This window comes from Lynx canadensis, chromosome B3 (assembly GCF_007474595.2).
Source record: "Lynx canadensis isolate LIC74 chromosome B3, mLynCan4.pri.v2, whole genome shotgun sequence".
Classification (NCBI taxonomy): domain Eukaryota; kingdom Metazoa; phylum Chordata; class Mammalia; order Carnivora; family Felidae; genus Lynx; species Lynx canadensis.
Window position 1 is genome coordinate 17,680,923 of NC_044308.2, and position 27,723 is coordinate 17,708,645.

General features: G+C 37.9%; 1 protein-coding gene and 1 non-coding gene across 7 annotated transcripts in view; one reads left to right on the forward strand and one right to left on the reverse strand.

Moving 5' to 3' along the window:
- The first annotated feature begins 530 nt into the window (after positions 1–530).
- Positions 531–27,723, forward strand: part of MEF2A (myocyte enhancer factor 2A) — a 165,400-nt gene continuing 138,207 nt past the window's right edge. For 5 of the 6 annotated variants that reach the window (XM_030317490.1, XM_030317493.1, XM_030317495.2 and 2 more), the window contains exon 1: positions 531–669. The gene's annotated coding sequence lies outside the window, so the exon portion shown is untranslated. The remainder of the gene's footprint in view (positions 670–27,723) is intronic. The other variant, XM_030317494.1, reaches the window with a different exon arrangement.
- Positions 19,879–19,963, reverse strand: TRNAR-UCG. Its single transcript has one exon. It is a non-coding gene; the product is annotated as a tRNA-Arg (tRNA).

Below are 27,723 nucleotides of genomic sequence, written 5' to 3' on the forward strand. Positions count from 1 at the left end.
TTGAAGCCGCTCCTGGTCCCGGCCCCCGCGGGCTGGTCAAGGAGGCAGCGGCGGGGGGAGGCTGGGGCTGTAGGGCGCGACGCCGCCGGGCCGCCCCGCCCTGGGAGGCGCCTAGGCCCTCATCAAGTGACCAGTATCCCTTCCAGGAGAACACGGTTCTTCACAGGGAAGCGAGCTCCAGCCTGTAGCCCCGGCGCCAAACCGCCGTCATCTCCTTCCTGTGCCGGGTGATCCGTCTCCTCACCCACCCGGAAAAACATAGTCCGCCCCCCGCGTCCTTGTGGAGTAGCGCTTGCTTCCACTGACTCTCTTTGCCCGTACCCTCGTCTTTCCCATTCCAAGTACTCTAGGACCCACCGAGAGGATAAGTCAGCGCTGAAGAGAAACCTCAAGGGAAAAGAGAGAGACAGGGAGCCGAGGGGAAGGGAGGGAAAGGCGAGGCTGGCGGAGGGACACCGAGGACCGCGGCCGTAGTGCGCACGCGCGGCGGCAGGAACGAGTTCCGGTCTGGCCGGGGCCTGTCTCCTAAAAATAGCCCCGGTGTGGGGATCCGTGCGCGGATGTCCCGGCGAGTCCCGGGCTGAAGGAGGCGGCTCCGGGCGGCGCGGAGCGCTGGTGGCTGGCCCGGGCTGCAGCGTGTGCGCGCCCGTCAGCTGCGCCGGAGACACGGTGAGGGCCGCGGCGGCGGGGCTCCGTCCACCGGGCCGACGGTGCCGGAGGGGGCGGCGTCTCGGCGAGGGGGCCGGGTAGGGGCCGGGGGGCGCTGGGGCGGGGGGCGGCGCGGCCGAGGAGGGGCGCCCGCCGGGCTCCGGGGACAGCAGGGCAGGGCGGCGTCCGGCTGGCAGGGGGCCGGGGTCGCGGGCGCGCGGCGGCGGGGCGGGTGGGGTGCGGGGAGGCGGCGCGGGGTGGTCGCGCGGGGTCTGCGTGGAGGGGCGAGGCGCCCGCGGTGGTGGGGGCGGGGTGCCCCGAGGGCGGGCCCGGGGTCTGACCGCTGTCGCGCGGGCCGGCGGAGGGAGGCTCGGCCGCGCGGGTTCGGCGCGAGGAGCCTCCCCGTGCGCGCACGGGGCTTGGGGCTGGGGGGCGGTGGTGGACGGCGCCTTCTTGAAAGTTGAGGGACTTCTCTGGGGGTCCGGAGTCTCTCCGGGGGGTTCCGCCCGAAGGCCCGTTTCCTCCCTCTTGCTCTCCGCGGCCCGGGTCTCCCCAGAGGGATTGACCCCTCGTGCCGAGGGCGCTCTGCGCTTTGGTCGTACTTGAAGAAGTTCCCCCACTTCTGCTTTGGGAGAAGGTTGGTCGAAGCGGGCGGAACATTGAGGTCCGAACTCTGGGCGCGTGTATGCAGATGTCAGTGGCGGGGTCGGTATTTGGGGCGGCCCGGGCCGGGGGCACCTGCGGGGTGCGGACGCCCAAGGGTTCTGGGAGACGTAGCGGGGAAGGGGAGGCTACAGAGGGAACAGCGAGCTACCCCTGACATCCCGGTAGATCCCGGCTCCCAGGAAAGGTTTTATGTGGTAGAAACTTTGCCTTTTAGTTCGATATCCTCTGTCTTCGAACAGCGGGGATTAAGTCGGTAGGTGAGGTAGTGCAAACAAGTTTGGAAGAGGTGAGCATCTCTGAATTAGAAAAACAGATCTCCCCTCCCTCCCCGTGGAAGTGTGACTATAAAAACATTCTACAGACTTGAAGTGTGGCTCCAGAGGTACGAAGCGAGCCCCCCCCCTCCCCCGCCGTCATGGTCCAGCAGGGAAACCGCGTGTAGACTGAAGAATTGCGGCAGCGTTGACCTGCATTTTAGTTGACAGTAAGATTGGTATTGCAATTAATGCGCTATTTGAAAGGCTTGCTGTGATGTGTTGACAATGGTGTAAGTATTTTTGAACAAATGCCTGAGATTTTTCAAGGTTTTTTTTTTTTTTTTTTTTTTTTTTTTTTTAGCACAGCTTGTTTCCCCTGTGTCTCGTGTCATCTTTTACTATATGAAGAGAAGGTTCTCCAAAGCTGTAATTAGGTGTACATTACACAAGAGTACTTTCCCTTTAAGAATCCAGCTGTGTTGTTTTGCCAATTGCCAAGTGCTCCAGTTGTCAGTTTTAAAATCTGTTACCTTGGCAGTACTTGAACAGTCTGTGGAAAAGGTAAACAAAATAGCTTGAAAAAAAATCTTTTTTTGAAAACGCAAAAATGGCATTTATTTTAGTATGAATTTAGAAAGTGAGGATTAAATAGCTGTGTTGTGCTTGTTATGGCTTTTGTATGTACATTTTCGTTTTTGGGGGTTTTTTTTGGGTATATTTTTGGAGGGTTCAGTCTTTACCAAATGGCAACTTTTGTTTTAGGAAAAAAGTCCACAAGGTGTTTAAATTAAAAGGGATGCCAATTTTAGTTAGGCTTTATAACAAACATAAGGAACACTTGTGTCCTATAAATTATTAAGATTAGTGTGTGTAATGATACACTAATTGATTCTGGAATCACTTTTAATTCTCAGTGAGCACTGTAAAAAGATGTGATAATGGTATTATAATTAAACTCTGAAGAGCTAAAGCTAGTGATTTAAATACTTTGTACAGACCTAGTTTTTAACAATAGTGTTGGAAGTGTTTCCAATAGAAACGTGTTCGTTAAAGCAGTCAGCAATTATGAGTACAAATATTTTTCTAAACGTAATTATTTGCATATCTGTTTCATTTGATTCACATTTTGTTATATATAAAACCATGGTTTTGTTCATATTGGAACAGAGGGGCTAAAATTATGTTTAACCCCATAAATTACTTCCTAGCAAAAGTTTAAATTCTTGAGGGAGGCAGTGAGAGGTGGGGGGTGCCCAGTGGAAGGAAAATAGCTCATTGGGGCTCTGAAATAATAATTGTAATGTCACTATGCTGAATTATGGTTTGAGAATAATCTCCTTCCAAATGCTTAAGAGTTTCTATGTTTCCTTAACGGGTATGTGTGACAAAGATTGTTTTTTGTAAATGCAACCGGAAATAGTCTTTTAAAGGTATTGAGTTGTTTTCTGGTGGTGGTGTTTTATTTTTCAAAGCAATTGCATTATACTTTTGTATAGGATGCAGTACAGGTTAATATTAATTTTATTAATATGCAAGTAGTAGCAATATTTGGCTACCAAGAGAAATATCAGTATATTCTGAGGGTGGTTAAGTAATAATAAAAGTGTTTTCTATTAGAAAATAATTCTGAAGTTTGAAATACTTCAGAAGTCTTTTAATAGATTTATGTTCTGATTTAGGAGGAGGAAACTAAGCAATTTGTTTTTGAGCAGTAGCATGCCTTTCAGTCAGGTTTTGGAAGGCCACCTTTTTTTTTTTTTTTCCTTCACTCTCTTCACTGCTTGTAAGTCTGGCAAGAGGAGTTTAGTCCAACATACAATGTTGATGGTCTTAAATTTTCTCTGGGCATTTTCAGTTTCATGTATTTTGTCTTGTAATTAGACCGTACTTTTTTTTTTTTTTTTTGAAGAGGTGCTCATGGTGCATATGAATACTACAAAGTCTAGCTGAAGTTTTCTTTTAGCAGTGATGGAGCACTGAAAATACTGCTTTGTGGGTTGAAAATGATCATTGCTCTTTTCTAGATGAGAGAGAAAATCTGTGTACATTCTTAGTAAATTGGGAAGTGAGTGCCTAGTTAGATAACCTCCTGCAAAATCAATCTAGTTAGATAACCTCCTGCAAAAGAACACTTTAACACGTCCTGCTGTGTTTCCAAGTCCTCATAAAGGAAGGCTGCTAGACTTTGTCATCACATCTTGGTTCAGATCCCAACTCCGCCACTTACTCATAAGGTGTCACTTATGAGATGTCTTCTGTAAAGTGGGAGGGAGTTATACTACCTGCCCCATGGAATTGTTAGCATTAAATGAAATAATGGGAGTGAGAGTTCTTAGCACACTACCTGAGGCTTAATGTACAAAAGTGCATATCGCCTGATGTCCTTCATCCCTTCCCCTGTACACCCCTTCCTCTCCATACATTTTCCCTTATTTCCTATGAAGACTGTAAAAGTGCTGTATCCGATGCCTCTGTCTGTGACCAAGAGGACTTCATATAATGTATAAATGCAGGAGATTGCTCATTTACTTTTGGAACATAAAAATCCCAGCATTTTTTAAAATATTTTTTTTTAATGTTTGTTTTTCAGAGAGAGAGAGACAGAGTATAAGCAGGGGAGGGGCAGAGAGAGAGGGAGACACAGAATCTGGAGTAGGCACCAGGCTTTGAGCTGTCAGCACGGAGCCCAACACGGGGCTTGAACCGTGAGATCATGACCTGCGCTGAAGTTGGACACTTAACCGACTGAGCCCCCCAGGAACCCCCCAAATCCCAGAATTTTAAATTTATTGTCAGATTATATATAAAATGTTTAGTTGGCCAGTCAACATTAGGTTTTTGGTTTGCAATCATTGATTGTAACCTCCATAATCTCTCTAAATATTAAAAAAAATTAGAATTCAATGTAAGTATATTCCCTACTCTTCACTGAAACATGTTTTTTGTGAATTATCCGTGCGAGTTGTCTTCAAGATACAGTATTTAAAATTTGAAATTAGAAAAATATTTTTATTTCCTACCTGGAATAGGTATATTTTTAAAAATAGCCTTTCTTTAGTGGGTATCTGTAAGTTTTTATATTTCATTTACCTGCTCTGTGGAACTAAATGATTTAATCTGTATGCTTTATCAGTGTAATCTTTAATAAATGGACCTGTGTCCAGTGTGTTATAATTAAGAGTATAAACTCATATATTATCTCTTGTATAGCATATGTGTTGCCATATATTTAATAAATACTGTATTTTTGTTTGGATGTTTATTTACTGATTTTAGTAATATTTGTATTTACTGAGTTTAATTGATATTTACTAAACTAAATATTTAATATTGAATTGTCTTAATCACTTGAAATCATAAACTGATGAGTTAAAAAAAATTAGCTGGTTTGTGAGGTGGAATATCAACTGTTTGAACATTAGTATATGACAGCAGGTAATTTACTTTATTGGTTTCCTAAGTGATGATGCTGAAAGCCAGAGGAGTTGTTAACATGGGTGAAAAACACACTAGTTGATCAGATTTTTAATAAATATCAATGAAGGCACATCTTGTTTTGAATCAATGCTAATTTTATTTTCTTCCTTATACAAAAATGTAAACTTTATGAACTCAAAAAATAATTCAACCATCAGTAAAGTTACATGTTTTGGGAAATATTTTGGTATTGGAGCGCAAATTTATACTGCATGAGCTGGACCTTTTTACCAGGTTATTTTTGTTACAAGCACCATGCATATGCAGGTTGACTTGGATTAGTTTGAGGTATGATTTGTGACTCTTGTAACAAAGGGATACTCTTCATGTAACCTGGTAAAATAACTTGTAACTCTTGGTTTAGTAAAACTCTGGTGCTCTTGCTTACAAGTCTCACCTCTTATTCCCTAGCCATTCGCATTTTACATAGAGACGGGGACTATATTTCTAAAATTTACATCTAAATGTCATTCTTTTAAGGAAAACTTTGAAGGCATATAAAATCAGTAGAGAGGCAGTAATTTAAGGGATAAGATTCAAGACTGCCTAAGTTAGAATACCCAACTCTAGCACCTTGTGTTCTTTGGCAGTTTCTCAACCTTCTTGAGGCTCAGTGTATAAAATAGTGATTATAATATTACCTACTTCATAGGGTTGTTGAGAGGATTAAATGAGATGTTTATTATAAAGCCTTTAGCACAATGCTGGGTACCTACATTTTTTTTTCCTCCTACTGTTACTGTCACTGTTGCTGTTACTTCTGTTGTTGGCATTAATTCATCATGGTTCACTTTTTAATGATTCTAGTCTCTCCAAACTCATCGTCAGCCACTACCCTTCAGTTTCTGTGACCCAGTTAAGGCCAGCTGTTTGCTCTTCCCTGAAAATGCCATATATTTTCATGCTGATGACTCCCACTTTTATTTTTTTACCCCAGAATTTTCCCGAGCCTGATCTCCACTTGGAAATCTAGTTGGAATCTCAAACATAATATTAACCATATGACTGAAATATAGTTATTTATTCCTCTCCCCCAACCTTCCTCCTTCTTACCCCAGACTCTGATGTCTTTACTGGCCCTTACCCATCTCAGTGAATGGCAGTACTCATGTCAAGAACTTAAAAGATATGCCAGGGTTCTTTTCTTTTCTCTCAAATCCAGTCCATCCATACATTCTCTTGTACCTTAAGAATTTATCTTGCGCCAGTCTGCCATTCTAGTCTTCACTGCCCCCTCTTTATTTCAAGGCATTATTATCTCTTGTATGAATTGCTGCAGTAGCTTCCTAACTGGGCTTGTTTCTTCTCTTGCTCCTCAGATGTTGGTTCTTCACATAGCAGCTGTAGGGATCACTTTAAGATCCTAAATCATGTCATTACTCTGCTTAAAATCTTCCGATAACTTCCCATTCCTCTTCAAATAAAGTCTGTATTTCTTTCCATGGCCTGAATGGCCCTGAATAATCTTTCTCCTTCTCATTGTTCTTCCCCTGTTTTATTGTGTGCCAGCCACACAGTCCTCTTATTGTTCTTTAAACCTTATATGTCCTTTCCTATTTTAGGGTCTTTTGCACTTTTTGCACTACTTGCTTGAAATGCTCTTCAGAAGGCTGCATATCCCTTTGGAATATGGCCCAAGTCTCACTTTGTCACCCAGCACACCCTTTTTAGTGTTGCACTCTGATAGTTACTCTTTTGTGCATCTCACTTACTTCAAGACACTGTAATTTGTACATGTTTTGTTATTCCTTATTTGTCCATTATCTGAATGTAAACTCCTTAAAGGCAGAGGCCTTGTCTGTGTTCTTGATAACAGTCTCCACAGGCGTTAGCACACTGTAGGACACTCGGAAGACAGAAAAATTTGAATTAATGCTTATGTATCTTTGTGCATGTTTTTGCTGGAGATTGGAATGCTCTTACCTTTAAGTTGTGGCTCAGGTGTCAGGTATGATACCAATTTTAGTCTCTAGACAAAATTTGTCTCCCTTGCTCTTGATACAGACACAATTTGAAGAGTAATTCCATTTTTAGATTTAAAGGATTATAATTGACGTCATTTTCTTCTGCTGTGCTGAGTTCTTGTGTCAGGGACTATTTTGTTCTTTGTGTATGCTCAGGACCTACCAGTCTATCATGGTACATAGTGAATGTTCAGTAAATGGTGAATGGAAGTTGTCTTAATCAACTAAAATGACTGACCACAAACCAGTGTACCCACATCAGACTTGCAAAATTATAAAGGTACTTTTCACTACAAAGTACTGCCTTACATATTTTCTATACATATTAACATGTTGTCGTCATCATTTTGGGTCAGGACAGGAATCCCAGAGCTGTTGAGCACAAGTGGCATTTCCTGAGATTCCGTGTGCCTTCTTTCTGGACAGCGAGTAGCCATCTTGTCTGAGGGCTCTATTTCCAGTTTCAAATGTGTAACCTAGTAAAAACGGTGTTAGAAATTACAATTAGTTACTGGTTGTTCCTTACTAACATTCTCTCTCTCCATCTTATCCAGCAGATTCCATGTTATTTCAGAAAGGCTAGGGAGATGTGCAAGTTAACATGGTATATGTGAAATACAATACTATTTCTGCTGTATTGCTAAAGAAGATTTATCAAAGAGCTTTTGTGGCCAATATCAGGAACTTAACCACCATTTGTAATAGTGAAAATCATTCCACATTATACACAGCTGATTTATAAATGGGCTTTTTAAAACATTTGGGGACTGCTTTAGTAAAATGTTTATCTTAATGCTGAAAATTTTTTTCATAACAGTATTAAACTTAATTTGACATGGATTATGAAAGGAAAAGGAGAGAAGAATCTGGGAGTTAAGATTTTGTTTTTCACAAATGACTTTCGTCAAAGTAAAGTTTCAGCATTGGCAGGTTTTTTAACAAAACATTTTGTCTTAAAAAAATTTACAGAAAAGTTTCAGGAATAGTACAGTGAACTGTCATATACTGGTCACCTAGAGACACTAATTGTTACTGTTTAGCACAATTGCTTTATCATTTTTTATATTTGCAGAGTGGCCCTGAAGTCTGGAAATAGATATTACTGTTTTATTTATAGCTTTAAGCTCCTTGATTACATCTTCTGGAGTATGCTCTAGGTGTAAGTTTATTCAGTTAAAATCAGAGGCAAATCATTTGAGGCAAAACCTTACAGATGTGTCTAGGGGATAGATGGAATCTTGCATTAATGCATTGTGTACCTTTCTAACAAGGAAAACATATTAATATTATACAATGTCATTGAACATTAACATGTAATAGCAAGAATCCATTCTGTTGATCTCTTTTTCCTTCTTCTTCCTTTTCTCCCTGTTTCCCTTTTTCTTCCTCTTCCTCTTATAATTTTATTATTGAATCATTTGAGAATATGTTGCATACATCATGGTCCTTTATCCTTAAATTCTTCAGTTGATATCTCCTAAGAACTAAGACATGTTCTTATATAACATGTAAGAATAGTATAATGAATGCAAGAAACTTAATATTGATACTGTAATTTAGTCTATAGTTTATGTTGAAATTTCTTCAGTTGTGCCAATAATACATTTTAATAGCATTTTTTCTAAATAGTCTTTCAACCTTTTTTTCCTGAAATTAATAGTTTTGAAGAGTACAGGCCCTTTATTTAGTAGGATGTCATCAGTTTGGGTTTGTCATATTGCTTCTTTGTTAGATTCAAGTTACGCATTTTTGGCAGCAATACAAAATAAGTGATGATATACCCTCAGTGCATCACATCAGGAGGCAATATGATGTCAAACTGATGGTGATGTTTACTTGGATCACTTAGTTAAGGTTTGCCTGCCAGATTTCTCTATATAAAAGTTATCATTGTCCTCATTGTTGTTATTGAATAATCTGTGGGGAGGCACTTTCAGACCATGTAAATGCTCTGTCCTCCCCAAAACGTTCACATAATTCATTGCTGATTCCTTTCTGAGTCCGTTATTACTCATTGGTTCCAAAGTGGTGTTTGTCTAGCTATTCGTCTGCATTTATTAGTTGGCAATCTGTTGTAAAGAAGAGCTTTTCCTTCTCATTTGCTTACTTAATATCAATATAAATTCATAGTTTTTTTTTTATTAAGTAGATTATACTCTGTTACTATCAGTATTTTGGTATTCCAGATTAACTCAGGTTTGGTCAGTGGGAAATCCTGCAGCCTCCTCATTTTGACACGTTTCTATCATGTTTGGAGTAGTGTCTTACTTTTGGGACTTTAAGATATTCCAGGCTCTTCATCTGCTTTTTCTGCTCATGTCCTAGAATCAGCCATTTCTTCAAGGAGTTCTGTTTTCTCTTCTTGTAAGACTGTTTAGAAACCAGGAACTGGGCAGTTGTTGGTATGCTCCTTGATACTGGAGTTTCACTGTTTCAGAGGCCTGTCAGCTGACCAACCTAAGAAATTTTGAGTTTATGCTGATTTCTCAGACAGTAGATTATCATTTCTCTTTACATTCCTGAAACTCCTTAGAAGAAAAGTCTATTCTTTTGAAAGTGTTAATAATTTAAGTGATTGTTTGCTTTTACTTTATTTTTTTTAATGTTTGTTTATTTTTGAGAGAGACAGTGTGAGTGGGGGAGGGGCAGAAAGAGAGGGGACACAGAATCCTAAGCAGGTTCCAGATTCTGAACTGTCAGCACAGAACCCGATGTGGGGCTTGAACCCACGAACTACTAGATCATGACCTGAGCCAAAGAAGTCGGATGCTCAAGTGACTGAACCACCCACGTGCCCCTGCCTAGTTTTTGTGTTCAACTTTATAATGGTTGGTTCTTGTTTTCCAAAACATACTGTACGCTTCTTGGGAGTTAGGCATGCTGTTTTATATCTTTTTGTATATTCCGTGATTGTGTTCCACAGTGCCTTGAACATGGTTGATAACCCATGTGTTGCTTATGATACATAATTACAGTAACGACTATTATCTTTATTACTCTTATACTGTGATTAAATATTGTTATGTTTGTTATAACATTCTAGGTAATTTTGTGGAAACTTTGAAGTGAATTTGTTCTGTTTTTGATAACATTGTTATCCTAGAAGAAATGAAAAACTTGAAAGTTTTTCAACTTTAAAAGCTTAAAAACTGGGGCACCTGGGTAGCTCAGTTGGTTAAGTGGCCGACTTTGGTCAGGTCATGATCTCATGGTTTGGGAGTTCGAGCCTCGTGTTGGGCTCTGTGCTGACAGCTTGGAGCCTGGAGCCTGCTTTCGGATTCTGTGTCTCCCTCTTTCTCTGTTCCTCCCCTGCTCACACTCTGTCTGTCTCTCTCAAATATAAATAAAGACTAAAAAAGTTTTGTTTAGGGGCGCCTGGGTGGCTCAGTCGGTTAAGCGGCCGACTTCGGCTCGGGTCACGATCTTGCGGTCCGTGAGTTCGAGCCCCGCGTCAGGCTCTGTGCTGACAGCTCAGAGCCTGGAGCCTGTTTCAGATTCTGTGTCTCCCTCTCTCTGACCCTCCCCCATTCATGCTCTGTCTCTCTCTGTCTCAAAAATAAATAAAATGTTAAAAAAAAAATTAAAGAAAAAGTTTTGTTTAAAAATAAAGGCTTAAAAACTTAATTCCTGAGATTAAAGTATGTAATTAAAAGAACATCAAAATACCTCGTCTTGGTATTGCTGTTTAATAGTGTTTTGTTCATTAGCAAGTAATAACCTTTCTGGGCATCTCTTTAATTATAAAATGAGATGATATCTAGATCCTTTTAAACTCTGAGTTACCTACTTTATGCTTAATTAGCATTGAATTGTTTATGAAAGTAAAATTAAGTGCCACAGAGTATAGTGGAAAGAATATTGTGTGCCTGGACCATGAGTCATTGGGTTCTAATTTTTTGTAAGCATACTGTTACTTTAGCAATTTATTTCACAGTTTGGTCTTTATTACCTTATTCGTTCAGTCCATTGGTCTAGGTGAATGAGGAATACAGTGAACAGGCTTGGCTTTCATAGGTGGCAGTATGGTCATATGGTTTTATAATTCATTTTGCTATTCACTTGATGTGTACCATGCAGAGTGCTATAGGAGCATATAGAAGGGGTGATCAACCCAGTTTCAGGGAGGCCAGGAAAATTTATACCAGAGGAAGTGACACTTCCATTTAGTTTGAAGCCTCAAGAGCATTTAGCCTTATAAAGAGGGTGGGTAGTTTTACCAGAGCTGTGTTAAGGATGAGAGATACACTTAAGAGAGTTTGGATTGCTTGGAGAAACTCAGTACAGTATGGGTGGATCAGGCAGTATAAGAGAGGGCAGACACTGTAGGAGTAGTGAAAGATGAAGCTGAAGACATAAGTAGGGGCCAGATTATGAAGAGCCCTTAAGCTGTGTTAAGGAATTTGAACTTTAAGGGAAAATTAGAATATCTTAAGCCTGGGAGGAAATTAAAAAGATAATGCTGCACTGGGTGTTATATGTAAGTGATGAATTACTAAATTCCTCTCCTGAAACCAATACTACACTGTATGTTAACTAACTTGAATTTAAATAGAATCTTGGAAGAAAAAAAAAGATAATACTGATTGCACTGTGGAGAATTCTTCAGAGAGTTAAAAGTGGTAGGCAGGAAGAATAATTAGGAGGGTGTTACAGCAAATTAGTTAAGAGGTAAGGTGGCTTGGACTGTGGTATAGGATGCGGATGGAAGAAATAAGTGGATTTGAGAGATATATAGGGGGGTAGAATAATGGAAGGATTCAGTGATGGAGGGCATGTGGAAGGTGAAAGAGAAAGAGGAGTTGAGAATGATGACTAGGTTTATGGCTTGGGCAATTGAGGGAATGAATGGGTAGTTTCCTGATACAGGAAGCACAGGAAGAAGAGCAGGCTTGAGGGGACTATGATGAGTTTACTTGTGAGAGAGTGCCTGGAGGATGAAGAGGTGTAGTCAGAGGTGGAAGACTTCCTGGTAATGACAAGACCTCGGGATTTGGCCATGGAATGGGTGTTTGAAGAGGAGTGGAAGTGAAGGTGGGACATGATCTGGAAAGTGTGTGTGTGTGTGTGTGTGTGTGTGTGTGTGTGTGTGTGTGTGTATAGCCAAGGACAGGTCTGTGTCCTAAGGCAGAGTACCCTATTTTAGATGATCTTAAGGTTTTCATTGTTTGGTTTGGAAAACAGAAATGAAAAATTTCAGATAGGGTCTTAGTAAGATTGTCCTATTAAACACAAGAGCAAAAAAAAAAAAAAAAAAAACAACCAAAAAAACCCACAACAGTGAAACATTTTTTCCTAAACAGAGTGGGAAACTATTGCCCCAGCTAGCTAAAAGTGTGAATGCTTCTCAGTAGTGGCTAAAAATTATGAAACCTATCAGGTATACGAAAATCAGAGTGAATAATGTAGCGTGCATGTAATGTAAGAATGTAAGAATTTTTATGAATCCCATTGCCCTTTTTCTTCTGCAGAGGTAATCATTACCTTAAATAGGATTTACCTTTTTCATTCATTTTTTAAAAATTTTATCTTTTTAATTTACATCCAAATTAGCATATAGTGCAAAAATGATTTTGAGAGTAGATTCCTTAATGCCCCTTACCCGTTTAGCCCATCCCCCTATCCCCCAACCCCTCCAGCAACCCTGTTCTCCATATTCAAGAGTCTCATGTTTTGTCCCTCTCCCTGCTTTTATATTATTATTGCTTCCTTTCCCTTAATGTTCCTCTGTTCTGTGTCTTAAAGTCCTCATATGAGTGAAGTCATATGATATTTGTCTTTCTCTGACTAATTTCACTTAGCATAATACTCTCTAGTTCCATCCACGTAGTTGCAAATGACAAGATTTCATTCTTTTTGATTGCCGAGTAATACTCCATTGTATGTATATACCACATCTTCTTTATCCATTTATCCATTGATGGACATTTGGGCTCTTTCCATACTTTGGCTATTGTGGATAGTGCTGCTCTAAACATGGGGGTGCATGTGTCCCTTCGAAACAGCATACCTGTATCCCTTGGATAAATACCTAGTAGCGCAATTGCTGGGTCATAGGGTAGTTCTATTTTTAGTTTTTTGAGGAACCTCCATACTGTTTTCCAGAGTGGCTGCACCAGCTTGCATTGCCACCAACAATGCAAAAGAGATCCTCTTTCTCCATATCTTCGCCAACATCTGTTGTTGCCTGAGTTGTTAATGTTAGCTATTCTGACAGGTGTGAGGTGGTATCTCATTGTGGTTTTGATTTGTATTTCCCTAATGATGAGTGATGTTGAGCATGTGTTTTTATGTGTCGATTGGCCATCTGGATGTCTTCTTTGGAGAAGTGTCTATTCATGTCTTTTGCCCATTTCTTCCCTGGATTATTTGCTTTTTGGGTGTTGAGTTTGATAAGTTCTTTATAGATTTTGGATACTAACCCTTTATCTGATATGTTGTTGGCAAATATCTTCTCCCATGCTGTTGGTTGCCTTTTAGTTTTGCTGATTGTTTCCTTCACTGTCCAGGATGAGGTCCTGCATTTTGGTGAGGTCCCAATAGTTCATCTTTGCTTTTGTTTCCCTTGCCTCCAGAGATGTGTTGAGTAAGAAGTTGCTGTGGCCAAGATCAAAGAGGTTTTGCCTGCTTTCTCCTCGAGGATTTTGATGGCTTCTTGTCTTACATTTAGGTCTTTCATCCATTTTGAGTTTATTTTTATGTATGGTGTAAGAAGGTGGTCCAGGTTCATTCTTCTGCATGTCGCTGTCCAGTTTTCCCAGCACCACTTGCTGAAGAGAGTGTCTTTATTCCATTGGATATTCTTTCTTGCTTTGTCAAAGATTAGTTGGCCATACATTTGTGGGTCCATTTCTGGGTTCTCTATTCTGTTCCATTGATCTGAGTGTCTGTTTTTGTTCCATTCATTCCTTTCATTACATTCATTCATTTTTAAGACCATATATCCATTTATATTGCTAAAAATATATAGTGTTTTTCATGTTTTAAAACTTTATAAAATGATACTTAATTTGCATATCCTTCTGCAGTTTATGTCTCAACAAATAATCCATTGCAATCACGTTCTTTCAGTATAATGAATTGGATATTAACATTGGAACAAAATGATATGTCATTGATGAATTATACTTTGAATTGCCATGAGAATTATCATAATTTACTTAGTAAGATTTTGTAAAAACTAATCATTTTGTGGGTATTTCTTTTTTTGTATTTTACTAAAAAGATACATTGTGGAATAATGTTGGAGATAGAGAAGAGTTGAAAAAATAGTATGACTGTTGCCCTAATGTTGGGCCACTATGGTATAATAATCAAAACCATAAAATTAATATACTATTTGCTAAACTAAATATCTTATGTGAACTTCATCAGTTTTTTTCCTAATGACCTTTTTTTTGGTCCTAGGATCCAACCCGGGATCCCACATTGCATTTATTTTTTATATAGTCTCTTCAAATCTGTGATAATTCATTCCTTTCTCGTTCTTCTACCCAGATGCTTCCTGAGGAGTACTGGTCATTATCTTGTAGAATGTCGTCCAATTTGGGTTTCTCTGCTTTCTTAAAATTAATTTGAATTTTGCATTTTTGGCAATAAAACCACTGAAGTAATGGTAGCATATCAAAGAGGTACATTTTATATCAGGAGTACATGATGTCAATATCTGATGTTAATCTTGATTACATAAAGTGATTTCTGCTGGTTTCTCCATTGTAAAGTCACAGTTTTCCTCTTTGAAAATGATAAATATCATGGGGGAGATACTTTGAGAGTATGTTAATTTTCTGTTTCTTCTTAAACCTTCACTTGTTTTTAGCACTCATGGGTGGAACTTAACCTGCAACAATTAGAGGATTTTCCCCCACTATGTAATAGTAGATTGTGCCTGTGAAACCTTCTAAAAAGGTGAAATGGTGTAAAGAAGCCATTACCATTAATTTATATGGAAAAATTTTTGAGATTTTTGTTTAAAAAAATAACCTCTTTTAGGCTTTTCTGATACCTTAGAACACATCATGTTAATGGATGTGCAGAATGAATAGAGATAAAGCACAGATGTGCACAAACAAAATTCAAAACTATGGCAGCTTGAGATTAGAGATGCTGAGTGTAGTTACCAGAAAAAGGAGCTTGGTGGTGCTACTCAGGGTGTGTGCTGCCTCTGTAATGACTCATTGCAAAATAAATGCTGAATACTGTTTTTTGCCTTTTTTCTTTGTTTTTTCTTTCTCTATTCATTCTTTGTCTTTTGCCTTTTTTCTTAAAAGAAAAAAACTCTTTCCATAGTTCTCTCAGGTAGAAAATAGGTGCTGTTGTGGGTCTTTCTAAAGCGAAGTGGCTTAATGTAAATTTTCAAAAAGCTGGGTGGGGGGATACCTGTATTATTGTAATAGTTACCTAATGGCAATTTTGTTTTGTTTTGTTTTTGTTGTTGTTGGTTTTGTTTGGTTTCTTTCTCATTTATCAAATAGAATTCTTCTTAATAAAGAGATGTCACTTCTCTATTCGGTTACTTATTTTATATCATTATAGACTCAAAGGTATTTTATATTGTAGATTATAATTTGATGCTATCATTTTATTTCTCAGATTGTCCAACTTTGGCCACTGAGAGCTCCTCCTGTTTGACTCTTGTGTCTTTTTGACATACTTTCATCTTTTTTTTAAAAGAACTTCCCTACTTTCTGGTGCTGCAAGAAACTCCAGGCTCATTTATGTTTTACCTATCCCAACCCTGGAATTACTCTCTTTTCCAAAGAGCCCTGACTCCTTTTATTGGAGGATGACATTTAGAATCCAAGATCTGGATGCTGGGTGTGCTCATTGCTTTTGGGGTGTCATTGTCTGTGCCTGCCTTCTCAGCAGAGCTAAGAAAATAGATGTGTGTATATTAACCCACACATACACATCACATTCAGTTCTACTATAACACAGTATATGTGTTCCTAAAAAATCACCATGCTATGCAAAGTCATGCAGTAAAAACCATGGATGGAGTTCATGGGATCAGTGGAGTTAGCGGAATAATACTCAAAAACTGTCAGTGACACACAGTAAGGAGGGACCTAATATATTTAGAACAACAGCTTAGTTTTAGACATGTTGAATAGTTAAGCAATACTTGGTAATATGGCATTTCACTATGAAAAGGACATGAAGTTTTCTTATATGAGTGTTAGTATGGCTTGTGAGTGATTGTGAAGCAGTTGGTGGATAGACAGTTATTTGAAATCAGATGAGAAAATAACAGCACATGTGGATGGATGTGGCTTATAAATCTTGTGGTAGACTGGTAGCTCATATTCATTTGAGTTGTTCTTTCTTGGATGCCTTGCAATTTATTCTGCATTTCTAATTTTAGTTTCTCCATTTCTTTTTTGAATTCATTCACCTTTTAAAATTCTCTTTCTGTTTTATCCACTTTTTTTTTTTTTTTTTTTTTTTTTTTTTTTTTTTTTTAGTTTTTGAATTGCTGATTCAAAGTAGTTTTCATATCCTTAAATGTTTGTCTGGATGTCTTTGATTTGGAGTATTGACTTACCTTTTTTTCTTGCTTTGAGTTTGTTTTTGGCAGTGGGTTTTCCTCAGTTGGTAAGTGTCAAATTCAGTTTCCTGATTTTTCTGGATTTCACTTTTCTTTTGTTCATTTTTATGGTATTGGGGTGTTTTACAGTATTCCTAGTTTAATGGTGCCCTCTTCTGTCAGTATAGAACAGTCCTATTCAGTTGATTTTTGTTTTAATGGTTGGAGAAGGGTTGTGAGACTTCCAGTTTTATAATTCTCTTTGATCATGCAAGACCTTAAATTTTATCCTTTTTCTGTTTCCTATTACCGTCCAATTGCCAAAGAACTCTCTTCCTTTCCTTTTGCCTGTTTTCTCCCCCAGAAGCTATGTGTTTCAAAGTTGTGTCCCTTTATGTGGCAGCCAGTGCCTTAAATGGCACCTGTTCCTTTAAATCACCAGAACTTTGCACTTTGTTACCTGTAGTCTGTGTTCTGATCTGCCCAGACACTTTTCCAGTATATCCAGGTTTAGGAAAGGTTTCATACTTTCAGTTTTCATGCAAATGACCCTGAGGCTCCTTTGCTTGCCTCCTTGCCACCAAGCCTCTGTGTTCAAGTAGGGGTGGAGTGACAGCCTAAGAGATTAAGTGCTAGGATTTGGGGGATTTTTCTGTTTTCATTCACAGTTGTTCTGCAGTATCAGCGGTCTTTGTCTTCAGGCTGTGCTGAAAACATGGTTTTGTATAGAACTTCTTTTTCCTTTCTTGCTTTTTTTCATATGGTTTAGGGGGAATATTTTTAGAGTTACTTAGGTATACCATCACGGTTGTCCTCACTGAAGTCTCTACTTTTGGGGGAGGAAGAGCAGAAATCTTGAATTATGCTGCCAGTGCTACAAAGCCTTTAGTTAGAAAGAGACTTAGGCATTCAGCTTCCACTGGTGAGCTAAAGACTCTAGAAAATACCTTGTAAGAGAAATAAACTAATCAAATTTAAATACTCTTACTTCATTCTATTAGCATGCAAATGCAGTTTCTGGTATTATAGGAGTCTTAAGTGCTTTTCTCTGTAAAGCAAAGTTATTAACTCAAAAAGATTTTTTTATAGAATGCATATTGGAAATGCCTTGGTTTTATTATAACATGAATGAGTTGTAGGCCTATATTTAGCCAAGGGCTTCTTGGTACTTCTTTATTCTAATAGCAAGCCAGTATGTGAACTTTTGGGAGAAGGTAACTTTTAAACTTGGGAATTGATCTGATAGGTGTTAACGTCTTTGAAAATTAAACTACATGTATCTCTTTTCGTTCTTTTTCTACTCTCTTGGTTTTCTCTATTTTATGATCTTGACAATTGTCTTTTGATTACAGTAAATGGTAGGTGTGGGGTTGTTCCTTGCTTACGTACTCATTATTATGTTTAATAAGATAGCACTAAGTCTATTTACTCTAGCTAAGTTTACTGGGTTTTTTGTCTTTTATGCTATTTATCTGTCTTGTTAACATGAGAAATTAAAGTTGGAATTACGTTGGTTCTAGAATTCAGTTTAAAATATTACCTTAAAACATTCCTTTTCCTAGAATTAACAAATTTTTTTGTCAGTATTTCATGTTGTTGGAGTAGACATGGACTTGTTTGAACTAGTCACTGTACATTTTTAAAAAATAAAAGTACCAACCAGGATTGAAAGGTGTATTGACTTTAAGCATCAGATATCTTACATATATATTAAAATCTTTTGTTATTAATGATACATCTTTGGAATTCTCGACCTGGCTTTCTAATGGTGTTTAAAAGCCAATCAGTACCTATGCCTAGTTGTCTTTGGATCCTCATTTATAAGCTTTCATTTGTTTTTCCATAGTTTCTACAAATCTTAAATAATGACTTGTCATGCACTTTGTACATTTTCTTTTTATTGCCTTCCCCTTTTTCTTTTGACTGGTAAATATGGTAGCCCCAAAGCAATGTCCATGGCTCTGATCCTTCACTCCCTCTTTTGGACTATCCCTTATCTGTTATCAGTGCTTTAACTGTTGTTTTTTTATTATTGGTTCTGAAATAAAAACACCTATGAGATATAGCTATTTGCTTCTGGGAGATAATGGCTTAGGTAGGGTAAAATTCCCACTAATTGCTGTGCTGTGCTAATTACCAAGTGATGTGTAAATCTTAGACTCAGTGAATGAATTAGGGAGTTCAGGGAAGAAAAGTTCAGAAGTGATGGGGGAGGCTGCTTCATGGAAGAATTGATATTTGAGTTGAATGTCAAGTTTAATTGTCAGAGATATGGAAGATACTCCACATAGAGCAAACAATTGGAGCAAAGGAACTAAGACAGGAAAGTTAGAGGTATGTATCAGACTTAGTTTGGCTTTTCAGAAGAAAAGTAAGGCGCTTCAGAAGTGAAGTGTGGCGGGGGTGCCTGGATGGTTCAGTCTGTTGGGCATCTGACTTTGGCTCAGGTCATGATCTCATGGTTTGTGACTTCGAGCCCCACGTTGGGCTCTGTGCTAACAGCTTGGAGCCTGGAGCCTGCTTTGGATTCTGTGTCTCCCCATCTCTCGGCCCCTCCCATGCTCATGCTCTGTGTGTCTGTCAAAAATAAATAAACATTAAAAAAAAAAAAAAGGAAGTAAAGTAGGAAAGAGGGCTTGAGGCCAGATTGGAGACCATCTTGAATATTGAGCAGTTTGGACTTTGCTTTTTATAGTTAAGGAAGAGCTGTTGAGAGTTTTTAAGCATGGAAGTAACCAGTGCCTTCTGTAATATGCCCATACAGGATAATGATGCTAATGTGTGTGTCTTTTTTCTTTATTACTAAAGCTTAGTTCCTTAAAGAATTCTCCCCAGCAACACTTTTTTAAAAAGCACAATGCTAGGCTCATTCTTTAATTTGATTGTTTGAAGGGAATTGGTGGGGATACATACCTTTCAGGTAGAAGGCATAGGTAAAGATGTCTTTTCTTGTTTTCCTGTGTATCTTCCGCATCCCACTTCTTAGTCTCCTTTCCAAGGCTCTGCTCTCCATAAAAAAACAGGTTCTTTCCAATTAAAAAGTTTTTTCTTTTGAAATCCAATAGTACTTTGTATCTGTCTTACTGTAGTTACCGTGTTTGATCTTATACTAAGGGCAGTAAACCCATACATGCTGCATTGAAGATTTTTATGGTGGTGTGTTAGTTCCTGCATTCTTTTCTTGTAGGTTCTTGGTAAATGTAAATGAATCTTTAAAAAATTTTTTGTTACATTTATTTATTTTTGAGAGACAGAGAGAGACCAAGCACAAGTGGGGGAGGGGCAGAGAGAGAAGGAGACACAGAATCCGAAGCACGCTCCAGGCTCCTAGCTGACAGCACAGAGCCTGACGTGGGGCTCGAACCCACAAGCCGCGAGATCATGACCTGAGCCGAAGTCAGACGCTCAACCAACTGAGCCACCCAGGCGCCCCGTAAATGAATCTTTAAATTCCTGTCTTTCAAATGACCCTTTGTAAAGTGTAAAACCTAGGATCTGGATTGAACTAGGCTTTTAAAACAATGCCTTTAAGACATCTCTACTCCTTCTGGTCCAGATCAGTAGTTCTTAACGTTTTTTTTCTGCAGTGAGATGAAATTTTGACACGTGTAACCATGGATCTACTTAGCAGAGAAGTAAAGTATTATAGTAGTTTATAATTGCCACAATTATTCTAGGTTATGTTGTAGATAATGTGCAGTTCTTAGGGCAGTAGTTATAACTTTTCCCAGTTCTCTTTCACTTAAGAAGGGGTATCAGAATCAGGCACTTTAGAGGTATCAAATAACTTTCAAGAGAAATCACAAGTTATGGTATCTATCTTTCATGGTAACTTTAAGACCTTTTTTCTTTCCCTTTTTGTTGTTTGCGATGGAAACTTTATATATTTGAAATACAATTCACATACAGTGTTATATTAGCTCTAGTATACAATAGGTGTTCAGCAGTTCTATACATTACTCAGTGTTCAGCACGAGAGGTGTAGTTACCATCTTGTCACCAAGATGGTTATTACCATCTTATTGATATATCTTATTACCTATGCTGTATTTTTCATCTCTGTGACTTACTTATTTTGTAACTAGAAGCTTGTATCTCATAATCCCTTTTATAGGTTTGGCCCTTTTCTTCTGGATTTCTTCATTTCCATTTGTTCAGGTGTTTTTGTTGTTTGTTTTAAATAGGGAGAATCCTATTTTAATATGGGTTAGATTGGTAGTCTGGATTTTACACCTGGATTCCATTTCATTTCTATAAGCTTTAGAATTTGTGTCGCTAAAAAGACCTTTCTAAGGCCTCTTCCAGTTCAAAACTTCCGGAAGTTGCAGAATATCATGAACACAGTGTCCAAGCTTTTCTAGATTCCGGCCAACATCTATATTAATATGGACATCTGTTTGACTTTACTGGTTTACCAGACTGTTTAACCAAACTGGTATTTATGTGGCTATTATTTTAACTACTTAGTGTCACATTTTACAGTATGCTGATCTTTAAACTTTTTTTGTTACTGTTGTTTTGGTGTGTGGACAAAATGTGCTTCTTGTTATTGAAATGTGGGTAGTTGAGGACTGTTGGTTCTCAACTGGGAGAAGGAATACTGAGAGTATTAGCCATTAAGGTAAGGTTAAGGGGTAGAACAAATGGATCTTCAGGATTTGAGAGGTCACATCCTTCACTTGAAGAATGACAGTATTATCAGATATGTAATAAATATTAAATATTGTGAAAACTGTCAGTAATCTTGCTGATTATAGATTGAGGGGGTTGGTAAGTTATTTGGGAGAGTAAAATAGGTCGTAGTAAATTACTTAAAGTGCCTAATTTATACCTGTGGCATAACAACAGGTATGTCTATCACTGTGGGGGGGGGTGTTACTGTAATGAAGTGAGATTATAGAAAAGAAAATCTGAAGACACTCTATGTAAAGGGGAGCCTGGGTGGCTCAGTTAAGCATCTGACTCTTGATTTTGGCTCAGGTCATGATCTCATGGTTTATGAGTTCAAGCCCCATGTCGAGCTCTGTGATGAACATGGATTCTTTCTTTCTCCCTCTCTCTCTGCCCCTCCACTTCTCCCTTCCCCCATCCCTCTCTCTCTCTCAAAATAAATAAACTTAAAAAAAAAATGAACACATATATTCACACAGAAACTTGTGTACTAGTGTTCATAGTATTATAATAGGTAAAAAGTGGAAACAACTCAAATGTCCATTAATTGATGAATGAATAAATGTTGTATTTCCATACAATAGAATATTATTTGGCAGTAAAAAGGAATTAAGTATGGATACATGGTACAAAGTGGATGGATCTTGAAAATATTGTTGAGCAAACTAAGCCACAAAAGACCATATGTTGTATGGTTTAATTTATGTGAAATGTACAAAATAGGCAAATCTATGCAGACAAAAGTAAATGCTGCAGGTATAGGTGGAGATAAGGATGGGGAGTGACTGCTAATGAGTACTATATTTCTTCTGGCATGTTGAAAATGTTCTGGAACTAGATAGTGGTAGTGGTTGCACATACCTTGGAATATAAAAAAACATTCAAGTGTGTTCTTTAAGTGGTTGAATTAATATGGTATGTTAATTATTTCTTAATAAAGTTATTTTCTTTTGTATTTTTGTAAAACAAGCTGTGTGAAGAGGTATTTTGGTCCTCATGGGTAGTTTGGAGGACAATAGATGAAGGTGGAAGGTCAAGGAGGAAAATGGGCATTTGTTGGCATTAGTATACTATTGCATGATGACACAATACCATCTTCTTTGTCCACTAAGAATGCAATAGGTTGTGTTTTAGTGGACTGTATATGAACCCAGCTTTTTAACCTTACTTAGCATTGAGGTGGGAATTGTGCATTATCCTAGTTGAGAGGATAGTCTGGCCTTTCTCTTATCTTTGCATTGTTTGTCATATTAAATTCAAGTGCTTGCCTGTTTTCAAGGTAGTGCGTAATTGTGTTCTGCCCATCTGTCCACCCTACACTCTGCTTTGCTCTTTTTGTTGATACCTACTCATGTTTGTGTCATCTTTCCTTAGTTCCTCTAATTGGAATAGTCCCTGGTTTCCTGCTTAGAATCACTTTCTTAAATGCTTCCTTCTGTGAAGTTTTATTGACTTAAAGATTTTTCTTGTGACTTAGTATCTATTTGTTCATAAATCTGTTTTTTTAGGGCCTAAGTAATTTTTTCCCCAGTTCTAGTATAAGATACTAAATGATACCAGTGTCTGGCTCCTCCCCCCCCCATAATGTTTTTGCAATTCATCCATGTTTGTGTGTAGTTTGAGTAGTTTGAGTAGTTTGTTTTTAGAGTTGCCTAGCATTTCATTATATGTCTAGACCAGTTTCTCCATTCATCTTGCTTGGACACTCCAAGTTTGGAGCTATAATGAATAAAGCTACTCTTGCATTTGAGTACAAGCCTTTGTGTAGACATATGTTTCCATTTTTCTTGGATAAATACCAAAGAATGAAATTTCTGGGTCACATGATAAGTGTATGTTTTACCTTATAAGAAATTGTGAAACTGTTTTCTAAAGTAATACGATTTTACAGTTCACCAGCAATGAGAGTTGCAGTTTCTCCATATCTTCAACACTTTGCATTGTCAGCTTTTTCTTTTTTTTAAATTTTTTTTAATGTTTATTTCTGAGACAGAGACAGAGCATGAGTGGGGGAGGGGCAGAGAGAGAGGGAGACACAGAATCATAAGCAGGCTCCAGGCTCCAAGCTGTCAGCACAGAGCCCGACATGGGTCTCAGACTCACAGACTGTAAGATCATGACCTGAGCCAAAGTCGGTCGCTCAACCAACTGACCCACCCTGGCACCCCTGCATTGTCAGTTTTTTTAAGTTTAGCCGTTTTAGTGGGTATATACTGGCATTTTATTATATTTTTGTTTTGCATTTCTTTGATGAGTAAAGATATTAAACATTTGTCATTTGCTTACTGGGTATTCATTTGTTTTCCTTGGTAAATGTTCAAGTCTTTTGCCCATTTTTTTAAAGTTTATTTTGAGAGAGAGAGACAGAGAGTGGAGGAGGAGCAGAGAGAGGGAGAGACAGAATCCCAGGCAGGCTCTGCGCTGTTAGCACAGAGCCTGTCATGGGCTCAAACTCACAAACCAGGAGATCATGAGCTGAGTCAAGATCAAGAGTCAGATGCTTAACCAACTGACCCACCCAGGTGCCCCTTGCCCATTTTTAATTGGGTTGTTTGTCTTCTAATGACGGAACCGTAAGAGATTTTTATACATTCTAGATAGAAGTCTTTTTCTTATTTTCATTATTTTACTTTGACTAGTTTCTTGGAGTATGTGGCTTGATTTTTATCTCCTTAATGTTGTCTTTCAAAGAGAACAAGGTTTTAATTTTGATAAAGTACTGCTTGTCGACCTTCTAAAATTGTCAATTTTGCCTTTTTTATGGTATGTCTGATAAATCTTTGCTTTACATGGGGCAGTAATATTTTTTTGTCTTGTGTTTACTTCTGGAGGTTTTATAGTTTCGTTTTTACACATAGGTCTGTGATCCATTTTGAACTAATTTTAGTGAGTGGTAATAATTTTAGTGAGGTAATATCAAGATTCATTAATTTGTTCTGGTACCATTTGTTGATAAGGCTTTTTCATTTTAATTACCTTAGTGCCTTTGTTGACTATCAAACGACCATATGTGTGTGGATTTACTTCTGCACTCTATTCCTTTGATTTAGGGGTGTGTGTGTGTGTGTTAACATCGTGCTGTATCTTCCAACTTTTGTTTGTTTTCAAAATTGTTTTAGTTATGTTATAATTTTTTTTAAATGTTTATTTTTTATTTTTTATATATATGAAATTTATTGACAAATTGGTTTCCATACAACACCCAGTGCTCATCCCAAAAGGTGCCCTCCTCAATACCCATCACCCACCCTCCCCTCCCTCCCACCCCCCATCAACCCTCAGTAAATGTTTATTTTTGAGAGAGACAGAGACAGAGCACCAGCGGGAGAGGGGCAAAGAGAGAGGGAGACACAGAATCTGAAGCAGGCTCCAGGCTCTGAGGTGTCAGCACAGTGCCCGATGTGGGGCTCGAACTCACAAACCACGAGATTGTGACTGGAGCCGAAACTGGACACTTAACCCACTAAGCCACCCAGGCTCCCCTGTATTATAAATTTTTAATTGTGAATTTCTGCAAGAACACTTGCTGGGATTTTGATTGGGATTGTTTTGAATTTGTAAATCAATTTGCAGAGAAGCAGTATCATAGTAATATTAAGTGTATGGATCTGTGAACATGATTGTTCCTTTTTTTTTTTTTTATGTCTTCCTTAATTTCTCTCAGTGTTTTTTAGTATTCAGGATAATAGTCTTGCACATATATTGTTAAATTTGTCTTTAAATATTTCATATCCCTGATGCTCAGATGAATGGTATTTTTATTTTTATGTATTAAAACATTTTTTTAAATGTTTATTTTTGAGAGAGAGAGAGAGAGAGAGAGAGACAGAGCATGAGTGGGGAGGAGCAGAGAGAGTGAGGGAGACACAGAATCCAAAGCAGGCTCCAGGCTCTGAGCTGTCAGCACAGAGCCCGATGTGGGGCTCGAACCCAAGAGCCCTGAGATCATGACCTGACCCCAAGTTGGACACTTAACTGACTGAGCCACCCAGGCACCCTTGAATAGTATTTTTAAAAAGTGTAACTGTGCATTTATCATTATTGGTATATAGAAATTTGATTTAAAACCTATAGATCTAAGGCTGGCTCAGTTGGTAGAGCATGTAACTCAGTTTCATGGTTGTAAGTTCAAGCCTCATGTCGGGCATGGAGCCTACTTTAAAAAAAAATACATTACAATCTTTATATAAAAAATATTGATCTTATATCCTGTACGCTTGCAAAACCCATTTTTACTTCCAGCCACTTTATTGTAGGTTTTTTGGGATTTCCTATATATGTTGTCATACCATATGTGAGTAGAAGCTGTTTTCTTTCTTTCCTTTCCAATCTAGATCCTTTTTTTTCTCCCTGTTGTATTGTAGTTATTGAGACCTTTAGTAAAATGGTAGAAATAGTGAGCATGTGCATCCTTTGTTTATAATCATACAGGAAAAAAAATCAGTCCTTTATCATTAGCTGTAGGTTTTTGTAGATGACTTTCATTAGGTTGAAGAAGATTCCTTCAGTCCTAGTTTGTTGAGAGGTGTTCCCCTCTACTGCCCCACAAATGGGTATTTAATCATGCACAGATATTTTTTCTACCTCTTGAAATTAATCACTTTTTCTTTTTTAATATGTTAATACAGTAAGTTACCAATGTAACTAAACCAACCTTGCATTCCTAAGACAAACCCCATTTATATTGATATTTAACTTTTTATATATTGCTGGATATGACCTGCTTATATTTTATTAATAATATTTGCATCTTATATAAACGAGTGATAATTAGTATGTATTTTCTTTGCCTTGCCTTGCTGTGGTGTCAGGATTATTCTGGCCTTATTAAATATGTTAGAATGTGTTTCTTTTTCCTCTGTTTCCTAAAAGAGTTTGTGTAAGACTGATATTGTAGATGTTTAAGGAATTCACTAGGGAAGCCATCTGGGTCTGGAATTTTCTTTGTGGGAAGCCTTTTGATTTTGAATTAAAATTTCTGAATTGGAGGATTATTCAGGCTTTCTTTTTGTGTCTTTTGATAATGTGCATGTTTCAAGGAATTTCATTTATTTCATTTAACTTGTCAAACTTATTGGCAAAAAATTGTATTTACTACAAACTTAATGTGCATTTAATGTTTGAAATGTCTGTAGTAATGTATTCTCTTTCAGTTCTAATGTTAGTAATTTGTGTCTTCTTTCTTCTTTTCTGGACCAGCCTAGCTAGGGGTTCTTTTCAAAGAACGAACTTTTGGTTTCTTATTTATTTATGTATTTTTGTTATCCATTTCACCAATTGCTACTTTTATTATTTCTTTACCTCTGCTTTTAGTTTAATGTTCTTTTTCTCTACCTCCTTAAGGTGGAACTAATTTAAAACACCAATGTTAAACCTTGATTCTTTTCAAACGTAAATACTTAAAAGATATAAATTTCCAAGCATCCTTAGCTCCACCCTATGTAATTAGGTATGTGTTTTTATTATTAGTTCCACGTGTTTTTAAATTTTCGTCATGAGTTCTTTAACCTATGGGTTATTTAGAAATGTGTTAATTTACAAATAACTGGGGAATTTTCCAATGTAGTTTTATTACTGGTCGTTAATTCTTTTGTGGTCTGAAAACACTTTCTGGGGAATGCGTCTCTGCTTGCTGGATGAGATGCCGCTCCATTCATGAATCCTTTAATAAAGCAAATCAGATCTTCAAAAAGAAAACCTTTCAGTGTGATTTCAGCTCTAATAAATTTATTATGTGTCTTGTTTTATGGTCCAGCATAAATTCTCTCTTATTGACTATACCAAGAGACATGAACAACTCCACTGGTTCATAGTGTTGTTCAGGTTTTATATATCTTTACTGATTTTCTCTCTGCTTGTTTTACTAATTGTGAGAGACTGTTGAATTTCTAGCTATAATTATAATTTTATCTATTTCTCCTTTTAATTTTGTCAGTGTTTCACATGTTTTGAAACTCTGCTATTGACTGAATAAACATTTAGGATTACTTTGTATTTCTGATAAATTGACACATTAAGCATTATGATGTATGTCCCTTTATAGCTGGTAAGATACCTTCTCTTGTGACCTGCTTTGTCTGTTATTAATATAGGTATTCCACCTTTCTTGTGATTAATGTTTGTATGGTATATCCGTTCGTATTTTATGTTTGATCTATCTATATCATATTTAAAGTGGGGTACATCTCTTTATCCAATATGACAGTCTCTGCTTCCAGTGTAGTGTCATAGTCTCTACCTGTTAATTGGGACATTTAGATCATACATATTTAATATCATTATTCACACAGTTGGATTTAAGTCTATTATTTTGTTATATATTTTTTTAATTTTTTCTGTTTTGTGTTTTCCTTTTTTTGGATTGCTTATTTTTTAGCATTTCATTTTACCTCTTTCTTGGCTTATTTTATTAGTTTCTTTTTTAGTAGTTGCTCTAGGGTTTTACAGCTTGCATCTTGAACTTATCACTTTATGAATAATGAAAGATCCTTAGTACAGTGTACTTTCAGTTTTTTCC